Below are 6,144 nucleotides of genomic sequence, written 5' to 3'. Positions count from 1 at the left end.
ACTTCTGGGACTTGTATTTAAGAGCCCCAGCTCCAGGAGTTGGTGATGGACAGGGAAGCCTGGCGTCCATGGGGTCGCAAAGAATCGGACTCGACTGAGAGACTGAGCCCTAGAACTAAGAGCCCCAGAGGGCAGAGTGGCATCGTCCTGTTCTCAGTCCCAGCTTGGGTGGGGCTGCGGTGGGTGCCGCCAGAGTACTAGAATCCGAAAGTCCTGGCAGGTGGAGGGGAAGATAGCGCAGATTCTGAGGCAACTGAAGGAGAGGAATCCCCAGGCACTAAGCGCAGCCTGGCCTGTTGTAGGAGGGCGTGAGAAGAGGGACCCTTCACTGCTGGTGTGAGTGCATTTGCTTCAGTTTGTGACTTTGGGTGGAGGGGGTTGGTGGTTGTGTAACTGTTCTTGAGACAGTTGTTTTTTTTTTTTAAATTGGAGGATAATTGCTTTATAATATTGTGTTGGTTTCTTCCATACATCAGCACAAATCAGCCATAAGTATATATATGTCCCCTTCCTCTTAACTCTCCCTACCCCATCCCCTCCCCATCCCACCTGTTTGGGTTGTCACAGAGCACCAGGTTGAGCTCCCTGCCATCCTAAGCAAATTTTCACTGGTTATCTAATTTTACATATGGGTAATGTGTATGTTTCAATGCTACTCTCTCAATTCGTCCCACCTTCTCCTTCCCCTGCCTGAGAAAGTTTTTATGATTTTTTTAAAAGTATTTAAATACTCTTGGAACATAACATGCAAAAAATGTGCCCAAATCATTAGAGTAGAGCTGGGTGAATTTTCTTGCATTTCTTTTCCTTTTTGGATGGTTTTGTTCACTGCCTCCTGTAGTGTTATGAACCTCTGTCCATAGTTCTTCAGGCACTCTAACTACCAGATCTAGTCCCTTGAATCTATTTGTCACCTCCAGTATATAATTATAAGGGATTTGATTTAGGTCAGAGCTGAATGGCCTAGTGATTTTCCCCACTTACTTCAGTTTAAGACTGAATTTTGCTATAAGAAACTGATGATCTGAGCCACAGTCAGCTCCAGGTCTTGTTTTTGCTTAAATCAAATCCCTTACAATTATACAGTGGAAGTGACAAATAGATTCAAGGGATTAGATCTGATAGAGTGCATAAAGAACTAGGATGAAAGTTCATGATACTGTACAGGAGGCAGTGATCAAGACCATCCCCAATAAAAAGAAATGCAAAAAGGCAAAATGGTTGTCTGACAAGGTCTTAAAAATAGTTGAGAAAAGAAGAGAAGCTAAAGGCAAAGGAGAAAAGGAAAGATATACCCACTTGAATGCAGAGTTCCAAAGACCAGCAAGGAGAGATAAGAAAGCCTTCCTCAGAGATCAATGCAAAGAAATAGAGGAAGACAACAGAATGGGAAAGACTAGAGATCTCTTCAAGAAAATTAGAGATACCAAGGGAATATTTCATGCAAAGATGAGCACAGTAAAGGACAGAAATGCTATGGACCTAACAGAAAGAGAAGATATTAAGAAGACATGGCAAGTATACATGGAACGATGATACAAAAAAGATCTTCATGACCCAGATAACTACAGTGCTCTAGGTGATCACTCACCTAGAGCCAAACATCCTGGAATGCAAAGTCAAGTGGGCATTAGGAAGCATCACTATGAACAAAGCTAGTGGAGGTGATGGAATTCCAGTTGAGCTATTTCAAATCCTAAAAGATGATTCTGTGAAAGTGCTGCACTCAATATGCCAGCAAATCTGGGAAACTCAGCAGTGGCCTCAGGACTGGAAAAGATCAGTTTTCATTCCAATCCCAAAGAAAAGCAGTGCCAAATATTCAAACATTTGGCAGGAGAATGTTCAAACTACTGCACAATCGTACTCATCTCACATGATAGCAAAGCAATGCTCAAAATTCTCCAAGCCAGTCTTCAACAGTAAGTGAACTGTGAACTTCCAGATGTTTACGTGGTTTTAGAAAGGGCAGAGTAACCAGAGATCAAATTGCCAACATTGGCTGGACCATTGAAAAAGTAAGAGAGTTCCAGAAAAACATCTACTTCTTTATTGACAATGCCAAAGCCTTTGCCTGTGTGGCTCACAACAAACTGTGAACAATTCTGAAAGAGACGGGAATGCCAGACCACCTAACCTGCCTCTTGAGAAATCTGTATGCAGGTCAAGAAGCAACAGTTAGAACTGGACACGGAACAACAGACTGGTTCCAAATCAGGAAAGGAGTACGTCAAGGCTGTATATTGTCACCCTGCTTATTTAACTTATATGCAGAGTACATCATGCAGAATGCTGGGCTGGAAGAAGCACAAGCTGGAATCAAGATTGCAGGAGAAACAGCAACAACCTTAGATATGCAGATGATACCATCCTTATGGCAGAAGGTGAAGAGGAACTAAAGAGCCTCTTGATGAAAGTGAAAGAGGAGAGTGAAAAAGTTGGCTTAAAGCTCAACATTCAGAAAACTAAGATCATGGCATCTGGTCCCATCACTTCATGGCAAATAGATAAGGAAACAGTGGCAGACTTTATTTTGGGGGGCTCCAAAATCACTGCAGATGGTGATTGCAGCCATGAAATTAAAAGACACTTACTTCTTGGAAGGAAAGTTATGACCAACCTAGATAGCATATAAAAAAGCAGAGACATTACTTTGCCAACAAAGGTCCATCTAGTCAAGGCTGTGGTTTTTCCAGTAGTCATGTATGGATGTGAGAGTTGGAGTATAAAGAAAGTTGTGTACCAAAGAATCGATCCTTTTGAACTGTGGTGTTGGAGAAGACTCTTGAGGGTCCCTTGGACAGGAAGGAGATCCAACCAGTCCATCCTAAAGGAAATCAGTCCTGAATATTCATTGGAAGGACTGATGTTGAAGCTGAAACTGCAATACTTTGGCTACCTGATGTGAAGAGCTGACTCATTTGCAAAGACCCTGATGCTGGGAAAGATTGAAGGCAGGCGGAGAAGGGGACAACAGAGGATGAGATGGTTGGATGTCACCACTGACTCAATGGACATGAGTTTGAGTAAACTCTGGGAGTTGGTGATGGACAGGGAGGCCTGGTATGCTGCAGTCCATGGTGTTGCAAAGAGTCAGACATGACTGAGCGACTGAACTGAACTGATATGATATAGCCTCTCCATCTTCAGTTGCAAAGAATGCAATCAATCTGATTTTGGTATTGACCATTTGGTGAAGTGAATGTGTAGGGTTATCTCTTGTATTGTTGGAAAAGGGTGTTTGCACTGGTTTGTATGACTAGTGCGTTCTCTTGGCAAAACTGTTAGCCTTTGCCCTGCTTCATTTTTTACTCCAAGGCCAAACTTGCCTGTTACTCCAGGTATCTTTGGACACCCTACTTGGACAAGCCCCCAAGATGAAAGGTTGTTGCTGAGCTGTAAAAGACAGTGGGATTCTTGGCCTCCGGAGGAGAGGAATTCAATCCGGGGCTAGTCATGAGGCTTGATGGCTCAGAGCTTTTGAGTGACAAAGTTTTATTAAAGTATAAAAGAGATAGAGAAAGCTTTTGATGTAGACATCAGAAAGGGGCAGAAAGAGTGCCCCCTGTTAGTCTTTGGCAGAAAGTTACATAGCCACTGCTGCTGCTGCTAAGTCACTTCAGTTGTGTCCAACTGTGTGACCCCATAGATGGAAGCCCACCAGGCTCCCCCGTCCCTGGGATTCTCCAGGCAAGAACACTGGAGTGGGTTGCCATTTCCTTCTCCAATGCGTGAAAGTGAAAAGTGAAAGTGAAGTCGCTCAGTCGTGTCCGACCCTTAGCGACCCCATGGACTGCAGCCTATCAGGCTCCTCCATCCATGGGATTTTCCAGGCAAGAGTACTGGAGTGGCTTGCCATTGCCTTCCCGTATATAGCCACTAGCAGGCCGCTAATTAGAGAAAGGAAATGTCTCAAAACTCAGAGAGTGGCACCAGGTCCCTCACCCACGACATACATTTTGAGATAACATTGGCACAAGGTGAGTCATCCAGGGCCATAAAATGATTGACATGAATCTTGAAGAAAGGCAGGTTTCCAAGCAAATACATAGTCTCATCAACATAGCTTAAGAGAACATTTCCATGAGTAAAACATACTGGTTTGTCAAGTACGTTCTGAGACTTAGGCGAATGGACTTGAAGAAAAATAGAGTCTAGAGTAAATACATAGTTCATTGACAAAGCTTAAGAAAAACATTTCCATAAGAAAAACACATTTGGTTAGGTCAAGGTTTGAGAAAAGTTAAGTTCAGGTGGAACCAGGTGTCATCATGGCAACAGAGAATTTTAAAAGAAACCTCCTTTTAAATTTGTATAGAGAAGGGAAAAAATCTGTAGTTTGTTTCCTCCTGCTGCTTAAGAGAGAGATTAAAAATGTCTGACACTTGCAGCCTATTTCCTCCGGTTGGAGACCCCTACCCTTCTTGTCTGTTACTCTCTCATGGTGTTAGGGAGTGTTCTCATTTCATTCTTTTATATGTAGCTGTGCAGTTTTCCCAGCACCACTTATAGAAGAGACTGTCTGATGCTGGGAAGGATTGAGGGCAAAAGGAGAAGGGGGTGTCAGAGGATGAGACGGTTAGATAGCATCTCTGACTCAATGGACATGAATTTGAGCAAACTCTAGGAGATAGTGGAGAACAGAGGAGCCTGGAGTGCCACAGTCCACGGGGTCTCAAAGAGTTACACACAACTTAATGACTGAACAACAACTTTCCTCCACTATATATTCTTGCCTTCATTCTCATAGACTAGGTGGCCACAGATGTGCAGGTTTATCTCTGGGCTTACTATCCAGTTCCATTGATCTATATTTCTGTTTTTGTGCCGGTAGCATACTGTTTGATCATCGTAACTTTGTAGTATAGTCTGAAACCAAGGAGCCTGATTCCTCCAGCTCTGTTATTCTTAAGACTGCTTTCACTATCTGGGATCTTTTGTGTTTCCATGTAAAATGTTAAATTTTTTTTAATTCTGTGAAGAATGCCCTTGGTAATTTGTTGGGGACTGCATTGAATCTGTAGATTGCTTTGGATAGCAGAGTCATTTTCATAACAGTCATTCTTTCAATCCAAGAACATGGCATATCTCTCCATCTATTGTTGTCATCTTTGAGTTCTTTTGTCAATATCTTAGTTTTCTGAGTATAGGTCCTTTGCCTCCTTAGGTAGGTTTCCTCCTACATTATTTTATTCTTTTTGATGTGATGGTAAATGGGACTGTTCCCTTAATCTCTCTGATCTTTTGTTGTTAGTGTATAGGAATGCATCTCTTGCTTTTTCAATTGAAATCAGTCCCTCTGACTTTTCATTTTGCTTAACTTTCTCTGCCTCTTAAATTTAGATGAAAGTTACCTATTGCAGTCTTGAAGGGATGTTCTTATGTGAGAATATTCCTAGAGATTCTGCAGGTATCTAATGCCTTTGTTTGGAGAGCTGGATTTGTCATGGACACAAGTAATATCTTTCTTTAGGGTGTACTGACAGCTATCACTTTGGTAGGAGGCGGGGTTGGAGATGGAGGGGCTAGAGCTGGAGCAGGGAGTGAGGTGTCCTCTGCTCAAGAACTGTCACTGCCCTACTCAGGGCAGAATTTGATCCCAGGTTGTTGGAGCAGAAGTCCTGAGGATCAGACCCAAGCTAGTTCTGTTTTATGAACCACACCCCTCACTTCAGGCTAGGGGCCCTGGAGCAAGGGGGCCCTGCATAAGTGCTCAGCCCATGTCAGGTCTAAGCTGTCTCCAATGTGCTGCCCTTGCACACACCAGCAATTGCTTCCCTTGCTCTGTTTAGATAAAGCCCTGAGTGCTGGCAAAGTTCACCTTAGTTTTTACAATGCAAAGTTGTTTTGTTTTTTTTTCCCTTCCCTATTTCTTCAACAGAGTGCTGGAATCTCTCCTCAGGAAATCTGAAAAATGTGAAATTTACAAAGTGTCTCTCACCTGTGGGTGTCTGCTGAAGTCAGCACTCTCCAGGTTTACCTTAAGTGCAGCCAAGGACTGGGGCCAGTTTATAGACTCCTGCTGATTCAGCAGCCCATATACCAAGAACTATCTGCCTATTACATGATATACACAGGTGGAAGAGACTCCTTTCAAGTCCACTGGGCTACAGTGCTGGATCCCACAACAACCTCAGAGGCAAT

This window comes from Moschus berezovskii, chromosome 22 (assembly GCF_049115385.1).
Source record: "Moschus berezovskii isolate FMDL1 chromosome 22, NW_MosBer_1.0, whole genome shotgun sequence".
Taxonomy (NCBI): Eukaryota; Metazoa; Chordata; class Mammalia; order Artiodactyla; family Moschidae; genus Moschus; species Moschus berezovskii.
Note: the sequence above shows the minus strand (reverse complement) of the source record.